Below are 16512 nucleotides of genomic sequence, written 5' to 3'. Positions count from 1 at the left end.
ATATGCTGAAAACTGTAAGACATTTTTAAGAGAAACTGAAGAAGACACAATGAAATGATAAGATATTCCGTGCACATGGATTGGAAGAATCAACATAAATAAAATGGCTGTGTTACCCAAAGGAATAAACAGATTTAATACAATCCCCATCAGAATCCCAATGGCATTTTTTCAAGAAATAGGATAAAAATCTTCAGATTTGTATGGAACCACAAATGAACCCGAATAGCCAAAGCAATCCTAAGAAAAAAGATCAATGCTGGAGGTATCACACTCCCTGACGTTAGCTTGCACTACAACGCAACAATAATCAAAACAGAATGATATTCGCAGAAAAGCAGACCCATAGACCAATGGAATAGAATTGAGAACCCAAAAATAAACCCACATAAATATGGACAGATAATTTTTGACAAAGATGCAAAAAAATATACAATGGGGAAAAACAGCCTCTTCAATAATTGATGCTGACAGAATTGGAAAGCCACATACAAAAGAATGAAATTGGATTGTTATCTGTTGCCATGTACCAAAATTAATTCAAAATGGATCAAAGACTTAAGCATAAGACCTGACACAATAAACTGCATTGAAGAAAACATAGGTACTAAACTTAATGGACCTTGGGTTCAAAGAGCATTTAGAATTTGACTCCAAAGGCAAGGGAAGTAAAAACTAAAATAAATGAATGGGACTATATGAAACTTAAAAGCTTCTGCACAGCAAAAGAAACCATCGACAAAATAAAGAGGCAACCAACTGAATGAGAGAAGATTTTTGCAAGCAGCGCATATGATAAGGGGCTAATCTGAAAACTGTACAAGGTACTCATACAACTCAACAACAAGAAAACAACTCAATTGGATAATGGGCAGAGGACCTCAAGAGACATTTCTCCAAAGAGGACATACAAATGGCAAATAGACATATGAAAAAATGCTCAACATCACTAATCATCAGAGAAATGCAAATAAAAACCACAATGAGATATCACCTCACCCCAGTCAGAATGGCTATCATCAAGACAAATAGTAAGAAGTGTTGGAGAGGCTGTGGAGAAAAAGGAACCCTCATACACTGTTGGTGGGAATGCGGACTGGTGCAGCCTCTATGGAAGTCAGTGTGGAGGTTCCTCAAAAAAATTACAAACATAATTACCATATGACCCAGAAATCCCTCTCCTGGGAATCTACCGAAAAAATCAGAAAACATTTATCCATAAAGGCATGTGTGCTCCAATGTTCATTGCAGCTTTATTTATGGTGGCCAAGACATGGAAACAACCAAAACGTCCTTCAATAGATGAATGGATATAAAAGCTGTGGTATATATACACAATGGAATACTATTCAGCAGTAAGAAAAGATGAAAGTACCATTTGTGACAACATGGATGGATCTTGAGATTACAATGCTATGCGAAATAAGTCAGACAGAAAAAGTAGAGAACCGTATGATTTCACTGATATGTGGTATATAAAACTGAAGGTCAAGACAAACAACTGAAAGAACAAAAACTAGTAGATATAAACAATAGTTTAGAGGTTACCAGAGGGTAAAGGGGGAGAGGGGTCTCCAGAATTGGGTAAACAGGTTCTAATACATGACAATGGAAAGAGATCTGACTCTGGGTGGTGAACACACAATGCGAGATATAGATAATGTATTACAGCATTGTACACCTGAAATCTATGTAACTTTACTAACAATTGCCACCGCAATAAACTTTAATTAAAAAGAAAAGTGGATTGTGTCCTTGTGTATGAGAAACCATGAACGATACATGTGAGGAAGGAAGGCTGATACTATTGAAGTACAACAGATGAAGGCCCAGGCTAGGGAGGAGAAAAATCAGAAGCAGCTGGAAAGGTGCAATTTGAGAATAAAAAGAATAGAAGAGAAACAGCAGAAAAGAAAAAGGAAAAAAAATAGAACGTGAAAAGGAAGAGCTAATGGAAAGTCTAAAGCAAATTGAAGAACAGACATTGAAAGCCCAGAAAGAACGAGAAGAAAAGTTCTCGAACTGGACCAGGAATGAAAATGAGCAAAAGAAGAGGCATAAAGTCTTGAAAAGATGTATCAAGCTGTTGTAGAGGTCAGAGCAGCTCTAGAAAAACAAGCTGCTGACCAGTTGAAGACTCAGAAATAGCTAGCAGGAGAACTTGCTGAATTCACTGCCAGGATTGCACTTCTAGAAGAAGCCAAGAAAAAAAAGGGAGAGGAAACTGCTGAGTGGCAGCATAAAGCTTTTGCAGCCCAGGAAGATTTGGAAAAGACCAAAGAAGGGTTAAAGACTGTGAAGTGTTTCCCTGCTCCACTTACACTACCACCGGTAATTGCTCCAACAGAAAATGAGCACGATGAACATGATGAGAATAATGCTGAAGCTAGTGCTCAAATGATGGGGTAATGAACCACAGAAGTGAGGAGGAACGTGTAACAGAAACACAGAAAAAATAGCGTGTTAAGAAACAACTCCAGGCATTAAGTTCAGAGTTAGCCTAGGCCAGGGATGAAAGAAAGAAAACACAAAATATTCTTCATGCTGAGAATGTTAAAGCAGGTCATGATAAATACAAGAGTGCAACAGATTTGACAAGGCAATACAAAGCAACATATTGATGAGTTTGAAGCACTGTGAGAACTGTTATTTTCGCATACATGTTCATCATAAGCTGAACCACCAACAGAGAAAAGCAGGCCTTTGCAGATGTGACAGAATGCTTCCGACTCTTCCAAAACACTTATACCAGTTTGACTGTGGTGGCTAAAAAACATATTTAAGGGAAGCTCTTCAACATTAAGGCAGTGTGATATCATTCTGGTTTTCTTTTGGGCCAGGAAACAGAGAAGAGTGTTCCATCACCTCCTTTCACAGTTTGCATTTTCCTTTTTTTTTCTGTTTAAGATTAATAATAACAATCATGTCTGAGAAATTTGTATGTGTGATTTAAGCACTTTGTACATTTTAAAGGATGATGGTGACTTAATGAGCGTTTAGGTTGTTTTCCCTTGCCCCTTGCATATTATACCTGCATGTATTTCCACATTCTCTCTCATTATATTTTCTCAGTGTGCCCTTCCCATATCTTTCCATGTCCATAGCCATAATTTGGCCATCAAACAGATCATTGGCGGTGTTTAAAAATAAAGGCAGGTCACAGGTGTACACTCTTTGATCGTTATGTAGAAGATAGCTGTGAATCATGAAAAGTATAAATCCCACTTTTAGTACATTATTGGATGTTTGATATTTGCTTACTTGATTGCAGTCATCTTTGACAGTTGAATTGATTGGTGTTTCATCTTCCGTTTTCCTTTGATTTTCTTTGCCTACCAATTCACACACATAGGTGTACACAGCAGGTAGTAGCTCCCTAGAAGACTTTATTGATGTAATACTATCTGCAAATAACAGTTGTTTCTGAAAGATTTAAAAGATTTTGCTCTTTCATAGATTAATTTAGACAAACAGACATGTAATAAAAGAAAATACACATTTGTTGATAATTGATTATGATCATTAAAAAAATCCCTGGACCTTCCTAGAAGGGCAACATATGAAAACATCAGTCCCATGAGGGGACAGTAATACTACCTCACTACTACACCTGCGATGACTGGTTGTTCAAACATAATGGAGTGTGTAAGCTGTATGTTTTATAATACGTAGTGATGCTGTCAGTAATGAAGGAATGTTTTTGAGATTTTCTTTTCCTTCGGAATATCTTAGAGTGCTATATTTTTAACTGCCTTTTTGTTGTGCTGAATTCTGGGACTCTTATTTGTATTGAAATTGTAAGGTCTCACTGATAGTAATACTATCTTCCTGGAGGGGTGTTGTATGTCTAGGGAAGGTGTGTGTGTGTGTGTGTGTGTGTGTGTTTCTGTGTAATGTGTCTTTTACTGTAATAACCTTTTTAATTTAAACATCCACTGTATTTTTAAATCACACTTTATATATATATATATATAAGATCATACGGTATTTGTCTTTCTCAGTCTAATTTATTTCACTTAGCATAATATCCTCGAGGTCCATCCATGTTGTTGCAAACAGTAAGATTTCATTCTTTTTTGTAGCAGAGTAATACACCATTCTATAAATGAACCACAATTTATTTAACTAATCATCTATTCATGGGCATTTTGGTTGCTTCCATATATCTTGGCTGTTGTGAATAGCGCTGCAGTAAAAATAGGGGTGCATAAATTTTTTCAAATTAGTTATTTTGGATTTCTATGGATAAATACCGAGGAGTGGAGTTGCTGGGTCATAAGGTAGTTCTATTTTTAATTTTCTGAGGAACTCCCATATTGTTCTCCATAACTGCTGCATCAATATGCAATCCTACCAATAGTGCACAAGGGTTGCCTTTTCTCCACATCCTCGTCAACACTTGTTTGTTGATTTAGTGATGATAGTCATTCTGACAGGAGTGAGGTGGTATCTCATTTTGGTCTTTATTTGCATTTCTCTGATGACTAGTGATGTTGAGCATCTTTTTATATGTCTATTGGCCATCTGTATGTTCTCTTTGGAGAAATATCTATTCAGGTACTCTACTCATTTTTTAGTTGGATTTTTTTTTTGTGTGTGTGTGTGTGTCTGTGTGTTGAGTTGTATGTGTTTTTTGTAAATTGTGAATATTAATCCCTTATCAGATGAATGATTGGTGACTATATTCTCCCATACAGTAGGATGTATTTTTGTTTTGTTGATGGCTTCCTTTGCTATGAAAAAGCTTTTTATTTTGATGTTATGCAACTGTTTATTTTTCTTTGTTATCCCTTGTCCGATGAGATATATCAGTAAAAATATTACTAAGGTAATGTCTGTTTCTATTATCTTTTTGTACTCTGTTTCATTTAGTTCTGCTCTGATTATTGTTATTTCCTTTCTTCTGCTGACCTTTGGTTTCACTTGTTCTTCTTTTTCTACTTCTTTAAGGTGCAACACGAGGGTATTTATTTGGGATTTTTCTTGTTTCTTGAGATAGGCCTGTAATGATATAAATTTCTCTCTTAAAACTGCTTTCGCTGCATCCCCAAAATTTGGGTAGGATGTATTTTCATTGTCATTTCTCTCTATGTATCTTTTGATCTCTCCTCTAATTTCTTCTTTGACCCAGTCGTTCTTCATAAGTATGTTGTTTAATTTCCATGTATTTGTATTTTTTCCTGCTTTCTTTGTGATCAGAGAAAATGCTTGGTATGATTTCAATCTTAAATTTGCTGAGGTTGATTTTAGGTCCCAATATGTAGTCTATCCTTGAGAATGTTCCATGTACACTCAAAAAGAATGTATAGTTGGATGTTTTAGGATGAAGTGCTCTATATATGTCAATTATGCACATTTCATATAAGGCGTCATTTAGGGCTGCTATTTCATTATTTATTTTCTGTTTGGATGATCTATCCACGGCTGTCAATGATTTATTTAAGTCTCCTAGTATAATTGTGTTTTGGTCAATTTCTTGCTTTAGTTCTGTTAGTAGTTGCTTCATATATTTCGGTGCTTCCTGATTGGAGGCATAAATATTGATGACTGTTATGTCTTCTTGTTGTATAGTCCCCTTCACCATGATGAAATGTCCATCTTTGTCTCTTGTTGTCCTTTTCACCCTGAAGTCTGTTTCATCTGATATCATTATGGCTACACCTGATTTTCTCTGGGTACCATTTGCTTAGAGTGCCAATTTCCACGCTTTCACTTTGAGTCTATGCTTGTCCTTGTAGCTGAGATGTGTCTCTTGGAGACAGTGTATGGTTGGGTTTAGTTTTTTGATCCAAACTGCTACTCTGTGCCTTTTTATTGGTGAGTTCAGTCCATTTACATTTAGAGTGATTATTGATACATGAGGATGTCCTGTCATTCTATCTTTAGTTTTCTGGTAAGGCTGTGTCTCCATTGTTTCTTTCCCTTTTTGTTGTTGGCCAATATTTCTGTGTGGTGGTGTTCTATGATGTTTCACTCTGTTTCATCTTTTATTACAGTATATATTTCAGTTCTGGATTTTTTTGAGTGGTTACCCTTAAGTTTATGCAAAAGTAAGTTTGATATTTAGAGTATTCCATTTTTTTCAGCATGCTTACTTTCTCCATTCGCATATTCCAATTCAGGTCTTTACTCTCCCCCTTTTTATGTTTTGGTTGCCACAAATTGTCCCTGTTGATGGTGGTCGAATAGCCTCCTTTAGTATTTCTTGTAGTGCAGGTCATGTATTAGAAAATTATCTCAGCTTCTGTATGTCTGGAAAGGTTTTTATTCCTCCTTCATAACTAAAGGACATCTTTGCTGGATATATTATTCTTGGCTCATGATTTCTCTCTTTCAATAGTTTGAATATTTGGTTCAACTCCCTCCTGGCTAGTAGAGTTTCTGCTGAAAAATCTGACAATAATCTAATGGGCTTTCCTTTGTAGGTTACCATCTTCTGTTCCCTGGCTGCCTCTAGGATTCTTTCTTTGTCGTTGATTTTAAACAGCTTCAATACAATGTGCCTTGGAGAAGGCCTGTTGGGATTGAGGTAATTAGGTGTTGTATTTCCTTCTTGGATTCGAGGATCCAGTTCTTTCCACAAGTTTGGGAAGTACTCATCAACAATTTGTTTGAATATATTCTCTGTTCCCTTCTCTCTTTTTCTCTTTCTGGTATGCCCATTATTCTTATATTGCTCTTTCTGATAGTGCCAGAAAGTTCTTTTAGGGTTCTTTCATTTCTTTTAAGTCTCAAGTCTCTTTCTTCTTCCATCTGTGTAATTTCCAGGTTTCTATCTTCGATGTCATCGATACTTGCCTCCATCCGGTCAACTCTACAACCTAATCTTGTTATTTCATTCTTAATTTCTTCTATTGAGTTCTTAACCTCCAGAAATTCCATTTGGTTCCTTTTTAAAATTTCAATCTCTTTCATAAAATGCTCATGTTGTTTTTTGATTGCATTTCTGAGTTCATTAAATTGCCTTTCTGTGTTTTCTTGCATCTCGTTGAGTTTTTTTTCAGAACTGCAATCTTGAATTCTCTGTCATTTAAGTCACATATTGCTTTATCTTTAAGTTTCTTTTCTGGAGACTTTTCACTTTCATTCTGAGCTGTCTTGTTTCCTTGGTTATTCATGGCAATTACTGATTTATTATTTCCCTTCCTACACATTTATAGGAGTGGCTTCTGCAACAGGTTGATAGGAAGATGTCTTTCTTTCATTTTCCAATACTTGTTGGTAGAATGTTTTATTTTCTCTCCGACTGCAGCCTTTTTTTCCTCTCTCACACAGTAGTGCTATGTTTTCTTTGCACTATTCCAGCTTCTCACACAATGGGGGGATTCCCTGGGAAACAGGTTTCTCCTCTGTTAACTGTTCGCCTGGCATTAGGGTGCCACATCCGTGTTGGAATGAAGAGAGCTTTTGAAGTTCCAAAGCTCTTCCTGCACCAGATTCAGAGCCAATTTTTTTCAGCAGTTCTCTTTACTCCTGCAGGAATCCCCCCAGATAGGTGGGGACAGGGGCAGGCTGTGTTGCGAGAGGTGGCCCAGAGCAATGGCGGTTACAACCACCACAGCCAGTCCTGCTTCCACAGCTCCCTCCACTTTGCCAGAACTAGTGGGGCTGCGCGTCTTTGTCTGCGGTCCACAGTTCTCAGAACAGCAAATATTCTGTTCTTTTGATGTGACACTGCTAGTGTTCTGCTTCTAGCACTAGGCAGGTCGTGGCGGGTCAAATTCTGGGAGTGTAGGGAGGGGGCGGCTAGTTTCAGTGTCTAAGGCTTCCATTCTGTGCTCAGCTGTGGGGGCTTTAACCACCGTTTTCAGCCTTCTTCCCTCAGTCTTTTCTCCGTGGTCTCTGCCTCAGCCCTGTGGGCCATAAGCGGAGCCCTAGCAGTCCGAGTTCTTCCCTCTCCCACAGCTGCAGTAGTTCCGGGATGCAGTGAGCTTGGAGCACTAAGATAGGTTTGTGTCCTGCGCCCGCGGGGATTCATCTCCGCACTTCTCCATTCCTTCCTCCCCTGCTTGCGCCCTTCGCCCACCTTTAGGTGAATTCAGAAGTGGGCCTCTTCATCTTGCCTGTCGGCTGTGCAGGGGAGTCCTTTGTGGAGTTATTGTTGTTCGATTAGTTGTAAATTCCAGGGGAGTTTACAGAGGCTCACCTCAAGCCACCATTTTGATGACGTCTGATTGATTTCTTAATCTGCAGAAATTCTATTTGGTTCTTTTTCAAAATTTCAATCTCTATGGTAAAATGTTTATTTTGTTCTTTGATTGTGTTTCTGAGTTCGTTAAATTGCCTGTCGGTGTTTTCTTGCATCTCATTTTGTTTTTTAAGAATTGCAATCTTGAATTCTCTCTTATTTAAGTCACATATTTCCCTATGTTTAAGTTTATTTTCTGGAAACATTTCATTTTCTTTCTGAGCTGTTTTGTTGCCTTGGTTATTCATGGTCCTTAACGATTTATTAATTCTCTTCCTACACATCTATAGGAATGGGTTCTGCAACAGGTCGATAAAAAGCGATCTTGGAGAGGTGATGTCATAGGAATGGCGGAAGCGGGGCACATTATCTGAGTTCTCCTCCGGATCTTATTACAAACAGTACATATAACCCATCAAACAACTCTTTGCTCATCACGCAGAACAGCTAAGAGACTCCTAAGAGACTCGTGGAAGGATTACTTGAAAGTGCGCAAATTGAGCGAGCAGGGGAAGAAGGAAGGGAGCAGAGTGGAAACGCGCGGTCTCGTGGAGGAATCAGGCCAGCAGAGGCTGCAGCAGCGGCGGTAAACTGCAGCTCTAAAGACACAGGGAGATATACAACACCGAGAAGTCCTTTGCTCATCACGCAGAACAGCGGGGAGACTCGTGGAGGAATTACCTGAAGGTGTGCGCTGATTGCGAGCAGAGGAGGAGGCAGGACAGCGAAGTGGAAGCACGATCCCCCCGCCCCACAGCGGAGCTGACCAGCAGCGGCACCGCCGTGGTGCCCAGGACGCAGCAGAGACTCGTGGAAGGTTTGCTTTGCGGTGCGCTAGTTGGACGAGCAAGGGAGGAGCGAGGAGGGCAAGAGGAAACGCGCCGCTCTCCCCACCCCCCACGGTAGAACCGCGGACCTGCAGCGTGCCCACAGCAGCAGCAGCAGGTAGCACCCGGGGCTCTAGAGTCACACGGGAGCCCAGGGTGCAGCGGAGACTGCAGGGTCCAGGAGGTGGGCTCTTTCCCTGCGTCCCACAGCTGATCGCTCCCGCCGGGGCGGGCAGCTCGTGGGCGCTAGGGCAGACAAAGAACTCAGACGCCACACCTGGGCCCCTCACTGCGCTTTTCGAATCCTCCCCCCGCCCTTCCAGAGACTTAAACTGACCCCTGAACTGAGGAGTAGTGTCAGATTACAGAGGGGAGCCTGTGCTCAGGTGCTGGGAAGATTGGCAGCCAGCTCTGACCTTTGGAAAAGGCTGGGAGTAGGGGATTTTCGCTGGACGAGGAGAGAGGAGACTCCCACACCCCCAGCCAACACCTGTTCAGGCCTGCGGGAGGAGTGTGACGTGGCTGGCCTGGGAGAGAAAAGACCCCTCCATCTCCAGACCCCAACCTCTCTGGCTGGCCTAGGGGAGAGGAAGGGGCAACCGCGAAAACACTCCCTCAGTTCAGCAGTAAGCGGCAGACGCAGCTCCTGGCTTTCAGCAGCTTAGAGATCTCCGGCCCGCCCCCTCCCACACACCCACAAAAGGAGGGCTCTAAGACGCAGGAGTACTGGGCACAGGGCTGGTGGAGATACTCTCAGCGTGCATTTGTGCAGGAGAGGACAAAAACTGCACGGTCTCTCTGAAAACTGTCATCCAGACCCCACTCCCAAATTCACTTTCGGCACCAGGTGACCAGCGCTGCCTGCGTAATAGGCAGGGAACTATTTGGCACAGCAAAGGGCAACCTGGAGATTACTTGGTGGGCTTAAGCCAAGACTGGTGCTGCTTTCTGTTTTGCTTTGTTTGGTGTTTTTTTTTTTTTTCTGCTTGTTGTGATTTGCTTTGTTCTGCCTTTATTTCTTTGATATCTTTGCTTATGTTGAGTGGGGATTGTCGGTTGTATTTTACATGTGAATGTACTTGATTTGTTTTCTTTGTTGTTGTTGTTGTTGTTGTTGTACTTGGTAACTTGATTTGTTCTGAAACTGGCCTAACCAGGCCCAGCTTAAGAGGCACAAGATTCAAAATATCCAGAAGCCAACTCTGGACCAAACAGGAGTACTACTGGGTTTGACCTACAAGTCACACACCCAGAGGGAATTTTCTGAAAGCAGAAGAGCACATATAGGCCAAACCTCATTTAAGTGGCCAACCCTCACCCAGCAGAACACCCTGCGGTGGACAGAGCCAAGTTTCACAACTAGACGGCCTAGGAGTTAAACCCACCTACTCACAAGCAAAAAGCAATTAAAGTTCTTCTTGAACAGGACAATATACTAAACACACGAACCACCTGTGGAGCACATCCAGAGGAGAAGAATGAAGTAGTCCAAGTCAAATATAAAGGACACATACTACATAAGATAACCCAGCAAGAACTAAGAGCTCTAGGGGATCTTCCTAATACATCAAAGCAAACACAGAGAGTCAGTCAGAATGGGGAGACAAAGAAACATGTCCCAAATAACAGAACAGAAGAAACCTCCACAACTGGAACCAAATGAAGCAGAGGTAACCAACCTGACAGAGACAGTGTTCAGAACACTGGTGATAAGAATGTTTAAGGAGCTTAGAGAAGACATAAAGACGGATATAGAAATCATAAAGAACAACCAGTTAGAGCTAAAAAAGGATGTAGAAATCTTAACGAACAACCAGCTAGAACTAAAGAACACAATTACCGAAATTAAGAACTCACTTGAAGGAATGACCAGCAGGTTAGATGAAGCAGAGGATCGAATCAGCGACTTAGAAGACAAGTTAGCAGAGATCACTCAAACTGAACAACAGAAAGAAAAAAGAATAAAAAACAATGAAGATGGGTTAAGAGACCTCTGGGATAACATCAAGCGCAACAACATGTGCCCCATAAGAATACCAGAAGGCGAAGAGAGGAAGCAAGGGATTGAGAACATATTTGAGGTAATAATGTCCGAAAACTTCCCTAACCTGATGAAGGAAACCAACATACAAGCCCAAGAAGTGCAGAGAGTTCCAAGCAGGATAAACCCAAACAGGCCCACACCAAGACACATTATAGTTAAAATGGCAAATCTTAAAGACAAAGAGAGAATCTTAAAAGCAACAAGAGAAAGGCAGAAGGTTACATACAAGGTAACTCCCATAGGACTATCAAATGACTTTTCTACAGAAACATTGAAGGCCAGGAGGGAGTGGCAGGAGATACTCAAAGTGATGGAACAAAAGGCCTACAACATAGATTGCTTTATACAGCAATGCTATCATTTAAAGTTGATGGAGAGATAAAGAGCTTCCCAGAAAAGAACAAACTGAAAGAATTTATTACAACCAAGCCAGCATTGCAACAAATACTAAAAGGACTTTTGTAAATAGAAGAAAGATGAAAACAATTTACTACAAATTTAAAAATGGCAATAACTATGTTCCTATCAATAATCACTTTAAATGTAAACCGATTAAATGCTCCTATCAAGAGGCATAAGGTGGCTGAGTGGATAAGGAAGCTGTATACAAGAGACTCATTTCAGATCAAAAGACACACACAGGCTGAAAGTGAAGGGTTGGAGTAACATATTTCATGCAAATGGAAGCGAAAAAAAAGCTGGAGTTGCAATACTTATATCTGACAGAAGAGACTTTAAAATGAAGAACATAATAAAAGACAAAGATGGGCACTATATAATAATAAAGTGATCCATTTGACAAGAGGACATAACCCTAGTAAACATCTATGCACCTAACATAGGAGCACCTAAATATATAAAACAGGTACTGATGGACATACAGAGATCAACAGCAACAATATCAAAGTAGGGGACTTCAACACACCTCTGACAACAAGGGACAGGTCCTCCAGACAGAAAATCAATATGGAAACAACAGCCTTAAATGATACTTTGGAGCAGTTGGCTTTAATCGATATTTTCAGAGCATTTCACCCCAATGCTGCAGAATACACGTTCTTCTCAAGTGCACAAGGAACATTTTCCAAGATAGATCATATGATAGGACACAAAACAAGCCTTGATAAATTTAAGAAAATTGAAATCATACCAATTGTCTTCTCTGACCACAGTGCTATGAAATTAGAAATGAACTGCAGGGGAATAAAAACAGGAGGACACACCAATTCATGGAGGCTGAATGACATGTTACTAAATAATGAATGGGTCAAGCAGCAGATCAAAGAAGAAATCAAAAGATATCTCGAGACAAATGAGAATGAGAACACGACGACCCAAAATCTATGGGATGCTGCGAAAGCAGTCCTAAGAGGGAAGTTCATAGCACTGCAGGCCTACCTAAAGAAACAAGAAACATCACTAATGGACAGTTTATCTTCACACTTAAGGGATCTGGAAAAAGAACAGCAAAATAAGCCCAAAGGGAGCACGAGGAAGGAGATAATAAGGATCAGAGCAGAAATAAATGAAATAGAAACCAGAAAAACAATAAAAAACATCAATGAATCCAAGAGCTGGTTCTTAGAGAAGATAAACAAAATTGACAAACCTTTAGACAGACTCATTAAAAAAAGGAGAGAGAGGACCCAAATTAATAAAATCAGAAATGAAAGAGGAGAAGTGACAACAGACACCACAGAAATACAAAAAATTTTAAGAAATTACTATGAGCAACTATATGCCAACAAATTTGACAATCTGGAAGAAATGGACAATTTCCTAGAGGCGCACAACCTTCCAAGGCTAACTCAAGAAGAAACAGAAAGCCTGAACAGTCTGATTACCACCAGGGAAATTGAATCAGTAATCAATAATCTCCCAACAGACTAAAGCCCTGGACCAGATGGCTTTACAGGTGAATTTTTCAAAACGTTCAAAAAAGAATTTTCACCTTTTCTCCTCAAGCTCTTCCAAAAAATCCAAAAGGAAGGAAGACTCTCAAACACTTTTTACGAAGCCACTATCACCCTGATCCCAAAAGCAGACAAACACACCACAAAAAAAGAAAACTACAGGTCGATATCTCTAATGAACATAGATGCAAAAATCCTCAACAAAATATTAGCAAACAGAATTCAGCAATACATTAAAAAGATCATACACCATGATCAAGTGGGATTCATCCCTGGTATGCAGGGGTGGTTCAACATCCGCAAATCAATTAATGTGATACACCACATTAACAAAATGAAAAATAAAAATCACACGATCATATCAATAGATGCAGAAAAAGCATTTGATAAAATACAGCAACCTTTTATGATAAAAACCCTTAAGAAAGTGGGAACAGAGGGATCATATCTTAACATAATAAAGGCCATATATGACAAACCCACAGCTAACATCATACTCAATGGGGAAAAGCTAAAACCATTCCCCCTAACATCAGGAACAAGACAAGGTTGCCCACTTTCTCCACTTCTATTCAAAACAGTGCTGGAAGTTCTAGCCACAGCTATCAGACAAGAGAAAGAAATAAAAGGCATCCAAATTGGTAAGGAGGAAGTAAAATTATCATTATATGCAGATGATATGATACAATATATAGAGAACCATAAGACTCCACCAAGAAACTATTAGGACTGATAGATGAATTTAGTAAAGTAGCAGGATATAAAATTAATATTCGGAAATCAGTTGCATTTGTATACACCAATGATAAAATATCAGAAGGAGAAATTAAAAAAACAATTCCATTTACAATTGCTCCAAAGACTATAAAATATCTGGGAATAAATCTAACCAAAGATGTAAAAGATCTGTACTCAGAAAATTATATGACACTGAAGAAAGAAATGAAAGAAGACATAAATAGATGAAAACACATTCCATGCTCATGGATAGGAAGAATTAATATAGTTAAAATGTCCATACTGCCTAAGGCAATATACATATTGAACGCAATTCCTATCAAACTACCAACGACGTTTTTCACAGAAATAGAACATATAATCCTAAAATTTATATGGGAGCATAAAAGACACCAGATGCCTCAGCAATCTTGAGAAATAAGAACAAAGTGGGAGGTATAACGATACCTGGTTTCAAACTATACTACAAGGCTACAGTATTCAAAACACCATGGTACTGGCATAAAAATAGACACATAGATCAATGGAACAGAATAGAGAGTCCAGAAGTAAATCCATGCCTATATGCCCATCTAATCTACGACAATGGAAGCAAGAATGTACGATGGGGTAAAGACAGTCTGTTCAATAAGTGCTGTTGGGAAACCTGGACAGACACATGCAAGAAAATGAAGCTGGACCACCTCCTTACACCATATACAAAAATAAATTCAAAATGGCTCAAAGACTTAAATGTAAGATCTGAAACCATAAAATATCTAGAAGAAAATATAGGAAGAAACTTCATGGACATTACCCGGAGTAAAATTTTCACTGATATATCCCCTCGCGTGAGGGAAGTAAGAGAAAAAATAAACATGTGGGATTACATCAAACTAAAAAGTTTTTTCACAGCAAAGAAAACCATCAATAAAACAAAAAGGGATCCTACTGAATGGGAAAAGATATTTGCCAATGATATATCTGATAAGGGGTTAATATCACAAATCTATAAAAAACTCACTCAACTCAACTCCAAAAAAACAAACAACCCAATTAAAAAATGGGCAGAGGACTTGAAGAGACATTTTTCTAAAAGGGACATACGGAAGGCAAGAAGACATATGAAGAAATGCTAAACCTCACTAACCATCAGAGAAATGCAAATAAAAACCACAATGAGATACCAGCTCACTCCAGTCAAAATGGCTCTCATCAATAAATCAACAAACAACAAATGCTGGCGCGGATGTGGAGAAAAGGGAACGCTAGTGCACTGTTGGTGGGATTGCAGATTAGTGCAGCCACTATGGAAAACAGTATGGAGGTATCTCAGGAATCTGAAAATGGAACTACCCTATGATCCAGTAATTCCACTCCTAGGCATCTACCCGGAGTAATCCAAAACTCCAATTCAAAAATCAGTATGCATCCCTATGTTTATTGCAGCACTTTACACAATAGCAAAGATATGGAAACAACCGAAATGCCCATCGGTAGATGACTGGATTAAGAAGCTGTGGTACATTTATACAATGGAGTATTACGCAGCCATAAAGAAGAAAGAAACCTTATCATTTGCAACAACATGGATGGATCTAGAGAACATTATGTTAAGTGAAACAAGTCAGAAAGAGAAAGACAAGTACCCTATGATCTCACTTATATGCAGAATCTAAAGAAAAAAATATGTGAATGAACTAATCAGAAACAGTTTTGGGGACACAACGAAAAAAACGAGAGTTGTTAGATGGGCGGGGGGGGGGGTTTGGCGATAAGCGGAAAGGTGAAGTGATTAGGAAGCAGCTGGTAACCACAAGATGGCCTCAAGTATTTTTGAAAATTAATTTGGGGAACTTATTCAATAATGTTGTAAAGATTTTGTTGGTTATCCGATGGACATGCGTCCTTTTTGGGAGACCACCTCAGAGATACTATGGATGCCTGATCATGGCATTGTACACCAGAAGCTAAACATTATGAATGCCAACTATAATTTTATATATATAATGTGATGGCTCGGTGTGAAGTCTGAGGGATAGTGGATGGGGGGAGGGGTGTTCACAGTGTGAGGGATATAAATGATCAATGTCTAAGTATTACCTTGTCTTGTACCCCTGAAACTAATATAAAAAAAGAAAAAAAAGAAAAACACAGAGACAGGAAAGTTGAGATCAGGAGGTCCAGTGTCCATGGATGGCAGAGCAGTGGCGCAGTTTTTATTTCTCACAGGGTTTTCATAGTCTTAGAACAATTGCCTATACAAGCTAGTATTAGTTAGAACAAGCAATTGTTAGAAGAACAAAGTGTTCTGTGAATATGCAAGTTTGTATGTCTATGGATGTAATTGTGTTATCTTGTTCTTTCTGGGGGAAGATGTTGTTGTGAGGCCTCCCTTGAATGACCTTACAGGCTGTAAGGTCCTTGTCAGCCTATATCCTGCTCCCCACATCTCCCCCTTCTCTTTTTGGTTTTTTTTATTTTAATTAATTTTATTGGGGTGACAATTGTTAGTAAATTTACATAGATTTCAGGTGTACAATTCTGTATTACATCGTCTATAAATCCCATTGTGTGTTCACCACCCAGAGTCAGTTCTCCTTCCATCACCATATATTTGATCCCCTTTACCCTCATCACCCACCCCCCACCCCCTTACCCTCTGGTAACCACTAAATTATTGTCTGTGTCTATGAGTTTTTGTTTCTCATTTGTTTGTCTTGTTCTTTTTGGTTTATATACCACATATCAGTGAAATCATACGGTTCTCTGCTTTTTCTGTCTGACTTTTTCACTTAGCATTATACTCTCATGTGGGGAGCC

The 16512-nt window shown here is 39.4% G+C and overlaps 1 pseudogene across 1 annotated transcript; it reads left to right on the top strand.

Annotated features, from left to right (window-relative positions):
* Positions 1-1951: 1951 nt before the first annotated feature.
* On the top strand, positions 1952-2640 carry LOC308495001 (radixin-like; annotated as a pseudogene). The gene has a single exon. The product of its transcript is annotated as a radixin-like (transcript).
* The last annotated feature ends 13872 nt before the right edge of the window (positions 2641-16512 follow it).

Source organism: Rhinolophus hipposideros, assembly GCF_964194185.1.
Source record: "Rhinolophus hipposideros genome assembly, chromosome: X".
Lineage (NCBI taxonomy): Eukaryota > Metazoa > Chordata > Mammalia > Chiroptera > Rhinolophidae > Rhinolophus > Rhinolophus hipposideros.
This window is presented reverse-complemented; position numbering and strand designations above follow the sequence as displayed.